The 12,452-nt window shown below is 44.8% G+C and overlaps 1 long non-coding RNA gene across 1 annotated transcript; it reads left to right on the top strand.

Annotated features, from left to right (window-relative positions):
• The first annotated feature begins 4,542 nt into the window (after positions 1-4,542).
• LOC126995742 (uncharacterized) lies at positions 4,543-11,804 on the top strand. The gene is made up of 3 exons (XR_007750672.1): positions 4,543-7,146; positions 9,809-10,625; positions 11,168-11,804. It is a non-coding gene; the product is annotated as an uncharacterized LOC126995742 (long non-coding RNA).
• Positions 11,805-12,452: the final 648 nt, after the last annotated feature.

Genomic DNA, 12,452 nt, shown 5'->3' with positions numbered 1-12,452 from the left:
ACAGACACACTCAATGAAGGAGCTGGGGAGTGAGAAAGGTAGAGAAGAAAAGGGAGAGATAAAATATACAAACAATTCCACTTATAATAACACTCTATATATATAAGTAACAGTACAGTACTTGCATGGTGTAGTAGTGGTGCCGTAACACTTATAACACTATATATAAGTAACAGTACAGTACTTGCATGGTGTAGTAGTGGTCCCGTGACACTTATAACAGTATATATAAGTAACAGTACAGTACTTGCATGGTGTAGTAGTGGTCCCGTAACACTTATAACAGTATATATAAGTAACAGTACAGTACTTGCATGGTGTAGTAGTGGTCCCGTGACACTTATAACAGTATATATAAGTAACAGTACAGTAGTTGGCTGTCGTAGTGGTGCCGTCCCGTAACAAACGCGTCAGCAGGCGTGCCTGGTAATAACAGTGCCTTAGTCAACCCTCGCTGGCAAGGATTATTGCTGAAAAGTGTTAAGTGTCTACATGTACTTTTCTGTGGTACTTGACGCTTATAAGACCTTACAGTAGTGCAACACACGAGACTTGGCACAGAACATAGCAACACTACTTTAGTTTACGAATATAAGCACTTTATTTCACTTCTATATATATGTTTTATAACTAGTCTTTAGTGCAATGAACACACCTTCCTCAATAGTTAATTAGTGGTAAGACGCAAATATACCTTCTGGCGGCAGGTGAGGTCCTGAGGGAGAGTCAGGTGAGGTCCTGAGGGAGAGTCAGGTGACGTCCTGAGGGAGAGTCAGGTGACGTCCTGAGGGAGAGTCACGTGACGTCCTGAGGGAGAGTCAGGTGACGTCCTGAGGGAGAGTCAGGTGACGTCCTGAGGGAGAGTCACGTGACGTCCTGAGGGAGAGTCACGTGACGTCCTGAGGGAGAGTCAGGTGACGTCCTGAGGGAGAGTCAGGTGACGTCCTGAGGGAGAGTCAGGTGACGTCCTGAGGGAGAGTCAGGTGACGTCCTGAGGGAGAGTCACGTGACGTCCTGAGGGAGAGTCACGTGACGTCCTGAGGGAGAGTCAGGTGACGTCCTGAGGGAGAGTCACGTGACGTCCTGAGGGAGAGTCACGTGACGTCCTGAGGGAGAGTCACGTGACGTCCTGAGGGAGAGTCAGGTGACGTCCTGAGGGAGAGTCAGGTGACGTCCTGAGGGAGAGTCAGGTGACGTCCTGAGGGAGAGTCACGTGACGTCCTGAGGGAGAGTCAGGTGACGTCCTGAGGGAGAGTCAGGTGACGTCCTGAGGGAGAGTCACGTGACGTCCTGAGGGAGAGTCAGGTGAGGTCCTGAGGGAGAGTCAGGTGAGGTCCTGAGGGAGAGTCAGGTGACGTCCTGAGGGAGAGTCAGGTGAGGTCCTGAGGGAGAGTCAGGTGACGTCCTGAGGGAGAGTCACGTGACGTCCTGAGGGAGAGTCAGGTCAGGGCGTCAGTCAGGACATGACCTGACTCTCACTTCCGCCCCTCCCTCCACACACCCTTCCCATTTCACCTTGTGTGTGTGTGTGTGTGTGTGTGTGTGTGTGTGTGTGTGTGTGTGTGTGTGTGTGTGTGTGTGCTCTCTCTCTCTCTCTCTCTCTCTCTCTCTCTCTCTCTCTCTCTCTCTCTCTCTCTCTCTTTCACACACACACACACACACACACACACACATTAATAATCTCGAGAGAGAGAGAGTTTTCCAGGCTACCATTACAGGAAGGTCTCCAGTCTCTCTAAGAAATAAGATATCTCTGAGGATTACTGCCTTTCCTCTGACAACTGAAATAGGCCTATAGATACATTCACAGCAGCCTCCTTCTGTTCCGTGGATAAAACTTATTGGGGGATAAGTTAACTTTGCAGTGTGTTAGGATATTTGTCCTGTATAATGAGAAAATACTAAAGTCTGCCCTTGAAAAATAATCAGTCGTAGTCAGTGTTTGGCGATTTCCAGCCCCAAAGTGTCTCCTCCAGCCAATAAGTGGCTTGATATATCGTTGACTGTTTCCTGGCAATGGCTCAGACACCGCCGCTATGTCCAAAATCCATTATGAGCGGGTCCGTTATATCCAGGGTTTACTGTGTATACAGTTAACAGCTGCACTCAGTGTGGTGCCATCAATGTAACGCTATATATTTTTTTACTGTGTTGGTGGGTGAAAACAATCATTGATGCACTTTTGCAGTGTGCAGGTTTTGGCTCCAGTCTACACACTGAAACAACTCCTAGTACCACCGCCTCGCTCTCCACAGGTGTCCCAGCCAGGCCCGCCGTGCACAAGCTCCCACTCAACACCAGTTCCTCCAGCAGTCTGGCGTGGACCTGTGCCTGGCGGCCAAGAAGATCTCCTCCCCACACCAGGGACACTCTCCACAGGTGTCCCAGCCAGGCCCGCCGCGCACAAGCTCCCACTCAACACCAGTTCCTCCAGCAGTCTGGCGTGGACCTGTGCCTGGCGGCCAAGAAGATCTCCTCCCCACACCAGAGACACTCTCCACAGGTGTCCCAGCCAGGCCCGCCGTGCACAAGCTCCCACTCAACACCAGTTCCTCCAGCAGTCTGGCGTGGACCTGTGCCTGGCGGCCAAGAAGATCTCCTCCCCACACCAGGGACACTCTCCACAGGTGTCCCAGCCAGGCCCGCCACGCACAAGCTCCCACTCAACACCAGTTCCTCCAGCAGTCTGGCGTGGACCTGTGCCTGGCGGCCAAGAAGATCTCCTCCCCACACCAGGGACACTCTCCACAGGTGTCCCAGCCAGGCCCGCCGCACACAAGCTCCCACTCAACACCAGTTCCTCCAGCAGTCTGGCGTGGACCTGTGCCTGGCGGCCAAGAAGATCTCCTCCCCACACCAGGGACACTCTCCACAGGTGTCCCAGCCAGGCCCGCCACGCACAAGCTCCCACTCAACACCAGTTCCTCCAGCAGTCTGGCGTGGACCTGTGCCTGGCGGCCAAGAAGATTGCCTCCCCACACCAGGGACCACTGTGGCCGACATCACCGCCGCAGAGAACTCAAGTCCACGTTCAAGACATGGAAGGCTGACCTGGTGCTTCATGATGGTGAGTGGTGATAGTGTTCATCATCATCATCATCATCCATTTCTTCCCTGTGGAGGGCGGGATACGGCCGCCTCCTCCACTGTCCATTTCCTCCGTGATGTTCAGCCTCCTCCTGTCCTTACTTCCACAATGTTGGCAGCAACTTGGAGGCGTTAACTCTCCTTTACCCGATCAGCTACAAATATTTCTTTCTTACCTCCATGACGGAGCAATAGTAGAATCTGTCCAGCATTGTTATCTAGGCTAAGGCCATTCTTCACAACTAATCTTCAACACAAAAGTGATCACCCATGAGTCTTGGCAGTGTCCTTCTGGGCGCACAACTCTGGAGGATACTAGTGACACCTGATGTTCTCCACAGGTACTCGCAGGTGTGAGGCATCATCAAGCCCATGCAGCTCCACATGACTAAGCTTCTCCTGAGCCTCTCCTGGAAAATCACATATGAAAGTTCTTGGAGTGTTGACGACTAAGGAGCCATTTCTGAAATTTTAACTTCAACCCTGATGGTATTTCTTGATCCCAAGTCAGACCCAGTTTCTAGAGTTCCTGAAAAAGTATCTTGGCCTACATAACAAATGGACTAATTAATCCTAAAGGGTCACAGATCTCACACTAAGGATGCTTGGCTTAGTGGAGACTACTTCTACACGATGCCATCAAGGGAGAAACTGTCCTGCTGTGAGCTGCACCACCTGAAAGAGGCACCTTGTCATGTAACTTAGAAGTAATCGACAAGCTACTTGACACAAGCTTTGTAAGCTCCATACTGCCATCAGCAAAAATGCTGCGTGCTTGACAGACTTTCTCCGCTGCTTCTGTGGCAGAACCACTCAACCTGTGTACATGTCAGCCTTCAAATCCTGCACTACACTAGTCTGGGGACACTTATCCAGACGGTGTTTGATGGTGGCAGAAATGGACGGGTTGTGTTACCAAACGTGGGAGTCTCGCATTGTACCGTGGTCTCTTGGCCGTGAAAATCTGTGAACATCTCTATCCTTCTCTTGAACACTGATTTGCAAATTATGTCTGCTGTAATAATAGCAATGGGCCAACGACGAAAGCACCTCAACCAAGTCAGGGCTGAGTGCTGGGCCTGAGGACAAACAGCCATTGTAACAAGGGACATCAGACACAGGCCTTGTCTTGGTACCTGGACCACTTAACTTCACTGCTGGGCCATGAGACATATAGTACACGGGATCCACACCTGCAATTTCCTGACTTGGCACCTCTTCTATTATGTGATGAGGCCATCTGTTGATACTCTTTCTTATCTTGCTCTAACTTAGCCATTAGCTTACTTCTACTGACTATGATTTCATTACTCAAAAGCTTTTCCTTGGCAGAATGATCCTTCGATGGTGGTGCAACCTCCTAGCGACCATTCACAAACTGTACTGTACTACTCTCAAATTCGCTCACATCTTTGGCATAACAAGTTCCTTAGGCTTAACCCCCACAAAACTTACTCAAAGCAGAGGAGACACAACAATTGTGGTGCAGAGTACACAGAGGTGGATTCATTAAGATGTAACCACAGACAGACTTCATGGCTACAACATGGAAGGCATCTACAGGAGAAATCAATGTCCAATAGAGATCTAGCCCAACCAATATATCAATGGGAGAATCATGGTGGTAGTCATCGTCAACCTGAGGAAAGGAATCCAGCCCTGAATATGGCCTAGCCAAGGGCTGGTAGGGCAGCAATGACACCACTTCCCTGTCCCACAACTTTAACTCAAAGACATTTTCCACCACTGTGACCACCACAACCAGAGTATGGCCTACTCCACTGTGGCTTACACTTCTTCACAAAGCTGGTACTAACATGTCTGCACCATTACCACCTGAGCACTGACAACAGTGCCATCAATCCCAGTACTCCACCATAACAATTTCCTGACACAGAAACAGAGTTTTCTTGCTTGGAGGAAGCATGGAGTACACCCTGTCTTTAGAACCAGTACTCTTATTTTCACTTGTCTGTTCTTCACTACTACTACTCTTCTTTCCCTTAAAGACCTTTCTAATCTTGTCTAAGAATGTCAGTCTAAGTCCTGTCCATCACCTTCCCTGGCCCATAGTTCACGAGAGCGGGTGATCAGAAACACCTCGCACTGTGACGCCTCCAAACTGTGTTAGAATGTCATCGCGTAATTTGTGCCGCGCCCTTCGCTCCACCGACGTTGATGTTGACAGGACCATTCAGCAGTGCCTGCAAAGATAATCCTCTCTGGCTTGTAGCAGGTTACAGGCAACAGGGCACTGGTATGAGCTTCACTACACTCCTGGCATCTCCCTCCCGCCGGCAATGACAGCAAGTAGGTGAACTTAGTGGAAGGTCTGTTGCATCGGAACAGGAATATTGATCCCAGGAGGACTGCCACTGGCTCACTTCACCAGTAAACTTTGCCAATTCCAACTTGACATTGGTGATTCTTGAGATAAAGACTTATAGCAGTACCAGCTGCTGCTAACTCCCTTATCTTGGTAGTATCTGCACACCTTTGCCTCTAAATTCAGGTCCAAAAGTTGGTCTAGTTCTTCTTCAGGTACTTCAACTCTATTGCTTCTTGCACTTCATCTAACTTGGCCAGTCTTTTGTGGCATTCCTTGTACTCACCTTGAGTGGTGGTGGTGGTGGTGGTGGCAGCCTCCAGACTGTCACTCAGCGCCCAGCCTCGTCCTTGTCTTCTTCAGCTTCTTATCTTATCTTATGTCTATCTTGAGTTATCTTGCATTTTCTTAACCTTTTTTCGATTTTTTTTAGTTTGAATTATCGTGTGTGTGAGATTTGAATGCTTATAACTCTGGATTTGTTTAAGTTAGAGTTCTGTTTATTTGTGTGTGTAGAGGAAGGCTTTCTCTATCTTTCTGTGTTTTGGGTCTTGGTCTATCTTATGTCTATCTTGAGGTATCTTGCATTTTCTTAAACTTTTTTCAATTTTACTTCAGTTTAAATTATCATGTGTGTGAACTTTAAATGCTTCTAACACTGGATCCCTTTGAGTTAGAGTTTTTCCGTTTATTTGTGTGTATAGATGAAGTCTTTCTCTATCTTTCTGTGTTTTGTGTTTGGCTCTGTCTTATGTCTATGTAGAGTTATCTTGCATTTTCTCTAACTTTTTTACTAATATTTTGGTCTCAGTTTACCATATGGGTGATTTTAAATGCTTATAACTTGGGTTTCATTTAGGTTAGAGTCAATCCGTTTGCATCTAATCAAAGTTCAATCCTCGCTCTATCCATCCCCACCATCCACTCGCTCTAATCCTCGCTCACTCTCTCACTATCTCACTTTATTTACCAACTTTGCTGATAGGTTCTGATAACAAATTGATATCAAATTCTCTATCACACTCTTTCATGACATGTATAAGATTTTTCCTTCATTTTTTATATACATATCCCAAAGTTAAAGGCCCATAGCTCCACTTCTAAGAAAGATAAAGCCAATATGTTTGTACCTAATCAAAGCCCAGTCCTTGCTCTATCCAACCCCACAATCGGCTTGCTCTAATCCTTGCTCACTTTCCCACTATCTTACTTTCTTTCATGACATGTATAAGATTTTTCCAGATTTTTTTTCCATGACCGAAAGTTAAAGGCCTGTAGCTCTATTCATAAGAAAGATAGAGCCAATCTGTTTGTGCCTGATCAAAGCCCAATCCTTGCTCTATCCAACCCCACTCTCCGCTTGCTCTAATCCTTGCTCACTTTCTCACTATCTTACTTTCTTTCATGACATGTATAAGATTTTTCCAGATTTTTTTTCCATGACCCAAAGTTAAAGGCCTATAGCTCCGCTTCTAAGAAAGATAGAGCCAATCCGTTTGTACCTAATCAAAGCCCAATCCTTGCTCTATCCAACCCCACTATCCGCTTGCTCTAATCTTCGCTCACTTTCTCGCCATCTCACTTTCTTTGCAGGTACTGACAGCCAACACGGTGCACACTCAAAGCGAGGAGGACTGGGATCTGATCTCCTGACTGGTGGAGTCTGTCGGGGCGGGCACCATACCCCCCCCCCCCTCAGTACCTCCTTGGGGGGGGCGGGGGAGGAGGAGGAGGTAAAATTCTCATAACCAAATTTTTGCCACCAATTTCATCTTGACATCTGCTTACATTTTTCCCACCCCTGCCTACACCCCTGCACAGATCCCCTTCCCCTTTGGTCAGCAAGTAGAGGAGGCCTTCCCCTACCTGCTGACACCAAGCACTTACCTCTTCTTAAAGCAGATGTAGAGGAAAAGGGAAAAATATTAACAGGTAAAAATCTCATAACCCAAATTTTACCACCATTTTCAACTTGACATCTGCTTACATTTTTCCCTCCCCTGCTTAGGCTATTGTCCCCACCTCCTTTCCCTTTGGTGAGCTGATAGAAGAAGCCTTCCACTACCTGCTAACACTAAGCGCTTGCCTCTATGTTAAGCAGGTAGAGAGAGAAAGGGAAAAATATCAGCAGGTGAAAATCTCATAACCCAATTATTGCCACAATTTTCAAATTGACATCTGGTTACATTTTTCCCTCCCCTGCTTACACCCCTGCACAGATCCCCTTCCCCTTTGGTCAGCAGGTAGAGGAGGCCTTCCCTTACTTGGTGACAACAAGGGCTTGTTAGGTGCAGCTATTCACTGTAGGAAAATGTAAAGTCCTGCACCTTGGGAGGGATATCCATCACCGGCCCTTCCAGCACCGCGCCGACTTCAAAGCACGGTGTCTGGCGGGTCATTTTTTGCTATTTTGAGGCGGTGCCAAGCGTAGCACCGTGCCACAAAGGGGTACAAAGTGTATCATTTGAGTGCAGGGAGAGGCACAGCTGCAAGGACTGAAACAGTCGCCCACCTCACGGCGAGGGAAGCTGTGGCCAAAACTATTGGCTGTGACCTTCAGCTGTTGTTACAGACTCACAATGTCACAGCCTCATCAAGGCCACAGACTGGACGTGTTACAAGAGTGTAATGAACAGAAGCCAGCCTTTGGTGAGCCATGTAACCTGTCGTGGTAAACTCTAGAATCACACCCAACTCGCTCTAAAAGTGAGCACATTCTTTGTTTATATTGTATTTGCTAATCATCACTCTGGTAACCGTTTCCATTATTATTATTACTCGTTTATGAGATTCTAAAATGCTGGGAAGTATTAGTATTTCAGCGGTGATAGGCTAGGCTACTACTTGCTCATGTGAAGGCTCTTCAGCTAGAAGCTCCTCTAGCTTGGGTTATAAGTCCATCTTTATTTAACAGCCTAATGTATAAGGTTGCACAGCCTTCATTGTCATGGGTACCAATGTCACTAGAATATGTTGAAGACATTTTCCTACACTATTCTCTAAACCTAGCTATTTTGAACCTCAAGCAAAATGAAACACATTTACATGTATTTTACTCTATTTTTTTAATTAACAATAAGTATTGAAATTAAATTAAATATTATTGAACTGTAATCATTGATGACTTATCTTCACAGTACCTTGGAATCGCACAGAACATGTATTGCAGCAATAGTGTGTGTGTGTGTGTGTGTGTGTGTGTGTGTGTGTGTGTGTGTGTGTGATAACACAGAGAGAAGCCCAGCAAGTAATGGAATCAGGGCCCCTCCACCCCCAGATATAAACCCCCCAAAATGGATGATGCATAATCTGATCACAAATGCTTTGATATATATTATGAAATGGTTTGTGTGAGGGGTGATTTTTTCTCATTTTTCTCGCTTGGAGGGACCATTAAGAAACATGGTCCCTACCACCACCACCACCACCACCACCAGGTTAACATTAGATTAAATTTGTGGGCCAGATAAATATGAAGTACATGATTGGTGGACAGAGTGATGGATGAATAGATGGGTTGATGTAGTGAAGGAGAAAATAATGAAGTATCATTTATACAAGTATCTACATAGCATGCACACACTCTCTTCATATGTTGGACAAACTTGCACTCAGGGAAAGATTACTGAACTCTAATCTAGCACAAACTAGATTCATCATTCCTTAAGGAAAAATGGAACAGGTGTAGTTACTTTCTGTTACTGCATAAAAACCTGGAATAACCAACAGCACTTCTCTAAATTATTCACAATTACTGTGCAACATTTTCTCAAGCCAGGCCTTCGCATGTCCGGTCAAGTGCAATGCAGAGAAGGAAACATTTCTTACCAACAAGGCTGAGCTCAGCGAGTCGAGATTCATCAAAAGTCTCGTGCAAGCAAGCCAAGGACAGCCGCCATGGCTTACATGACATCTCAGGGCGGTGAAGGGAGGCCACTTGTAGCCAGCCCAAGGGGGGCCTCAAGCTGCTGCCAAGGCAGGGTTTCCCATGAGAGGGTGAGCGTGGCGTGAGCCACGGAGCCGTTCCCGTGTGGACTGAGGGCGGCTGTACTGAAGGGGAGGGCAGCACGGCTAGGAGGTCAAAAACATGCCTCAGGCCAGGCTGTACAGAAGATGCTGGAGAGGATGTGCATGAGCCAGCCTCATACTGTTAAATGTGTCACACCATTGTTTGATACTTTTGTAGGTTTTCATAGAGGCTGAAAATGCAAGTGCACCTTTTACTATTATTCCTCATGGGAATTTTAAGTTAATGGAATTCACAGTCTGCAACATTTCCATGAATGCAAGTCCACATCAGGACACACAAGGTTTTGGTCCATTACTGGTAGTAGTGCATTTTATCTCATGCAACAACTATTTTATACATTTCTTTTCCTTTCCTGCGACCAATAGCTCAGCTTGACCACCGGCCAGCCACAGCCTGCACTGACTCCCCGCGCAGGACAGTGACCTCTCACGACAGGGTTGACACTGGTTAAAGCACTGCGATCCAGGCTTCACGGCCTGACAGGGCGCCAGTTCGAGCCCGCTCAGGCCGGATTCTCTCCGTCGACGAGGAGCGGTTACTGTCCCCCCCTGAGCAAGGGGGATGGGGTGTGTGGTGTGTGAGGTCCTGGCAGTACCCAGAGATTGACGATAAAGAGCACTTGCTCATGTCGGGAGGGTGCCTGCTGGAGATTACTGGTCCAACACGTGATCAGGCCGTGGTGAACTCAAGACTCACTGAGGAGCCTCCCAGCAAGAGTGGCTCAGAGGCAGGTCATTGCTGTGGTGCCTTGAGGACTGCTTATCAAGTCCAAAATGTGTTGACTCCCGTGTGAACGCACAAAAGTTGAACTCTTCCCGTGCTGGCACAGTCTGCCGGAGTGAGTGAGGATTGCAAAGTGTTCTTACAGTGAAGTGTGTAGAGACTGCAACATGATGCATTGTGTCCAACAAACTCTTTGGCTCATAATTGACCACCTTTTTACCGAGTGTTAGGTGAGTTTTGATTTTTTTAGTGCATTTCTTTATTGTTATGTGTCATTTTGCCCAAAACATTGGTGTCATAAATTCCTGGCAGGCATTGAAGGAGCTGAGGGACATGCAGGACACTGTGAATGCCAGAAAGGCGGGACTTGTCAAGACACAAGACTCTTGACACGCTTGTCTCGTTTCCCGTGAACTCGTCGTAAAGAGCAGAACAAGTAGTTACCTGTGCAAGAAACCAGTGAGTTGTGTACCATTCCGTTTGTCCTTCTACCACACTGATCTTTGTCAGGTTGTTATGTGGTGTTTTGTTTATATTGAGTTCAGATTTGAAATTTTGATCCACTTCATGTCAGCATTTTCTAATTCCTTAATGAATCTGTTTGTGGCCAAGTTGTTTGTGTCTTTCTTTCATGAAGTGTTGAGCCAATACTGTGTTCCTGCCTCTGGCCGGGGCGCCAGGCTGCATAGGTTGGGACTTGTAAAATTGCTCTCAATACTGAGTTTTCAAATCTTTACAGTTCATTCCTCATTGAATTCTAATATTTGGATGAAAAGAGTACAGGGGACAGCAATTCCCTTCCAGTAATTTTTCCAGTTAGTAATACTTATATTGCAACATTTTGCTGTCACACTGCACATGTGTAATATTAGCTAATTGTTTAATCTTTGTTTTTAAGTCCATCAAAGTTTTCTGTGTCCTGCCCGTTATGCTTTCATGAGGGACAACCTTGGCCCGTTAGTGAAGCATGCGATATTATGTACAGCGTATATTATGTACAGCGTGACTTGCCCGGCCCGTGCTGCCCCGCCCGAACCAAGTCACTGAAGCTAGGGTTGACTGAAGATCTGGGCAGCTTGTGGGTGATCTTCCGCCACACGGTGACGGTTGTGGAAATTGTCGGCGTGCTTTGGCGGGACTCAAACCCAGGTCCTCAGGCTCACCACGACTACACACTGTCCATTCAGCCACCGAGGCCTCCCTCCCATGGACCTGCTGTTAACCGTTCAGACGCCCGGGTATGGTATGGACTGCATGTTTCCAGTACGGTTTCCTGTTTCGTAATCTCATGGAGGCATTAACGTGTTATTCTGTACAGTCTAGAATACATTAGTTGCAGGTCTCTCGTTGACAGGCCCGGGAAGGAGGGACGCAACGCACCTCACAAGACACAAGACTCCAGTCCATCCTGAGTAGCCTGGAGAGGGAGTGACCTGCCATGGGGCAGTCCAGTCCAGCCAGCCACTGTGTGGTGGTAATAGTGATGGCACCTTTGGCACAGCGATAACTTTGCCATCATCAGTAGGAACTTAGTTATAGAGTTACGTGCATACAATTTCATACAGTAAGTTACATACAGTCATTGCTTACAGTTTAGTTTTTATTAGATGTTTTTGGCAGTTGTATTAGTTTATTTTGTCAGGCTTGTTTTTAAGTTGAAATAATACACACTTTGTCAAATATTTTTTATTGAGAGAACACAGGAACACTGGGAATATATATATATATATATATATATATATATATATATATATATATATATATATATATATATATATATATATATATATATATATATATATATATATATATATATATATATATATATATATATATATATATATATATATATATATATATATATATATATATATATATATATATATATATATATATATATATATATATATATATATATATATATATATATATATATATATATATATATATATATATATATATATATATATATATATATATATATATATATATATATATATATATATATATATCCCCTAATATAATAGACCACCTAAAATATATATATATATATATATATATATATATATATATATATATATATATATATATATATATATATATATATACCTAATATAATATATATATATATATATATATATATATATATATATATATATATATATATATATATATATATATATATATATATATATATATATATATATATATATATTTTTATAAATATAAAAAATATATATTGATATATATATATATATATATATATATATATATATATATATATAT

This window comes from Eriocheir sinensis, chromosome 1 (assembly GCF_024679095.1).
Source record: "Eriocheir sinensis breed Jianghai 21 chromosome 1, ASM2467909v1, whole genome shotgun sequence".
NCBI lineage: Eukaryota > Metazoa > Arthropoda > Malacostraca > Decapoda > Varunidae > Eriocheir > Eriocheir sinensis.
Note: the sequence above shows the minus strand (reverse complement) of the source record. Positions and strands in the feature narration are given on the sequence as shown.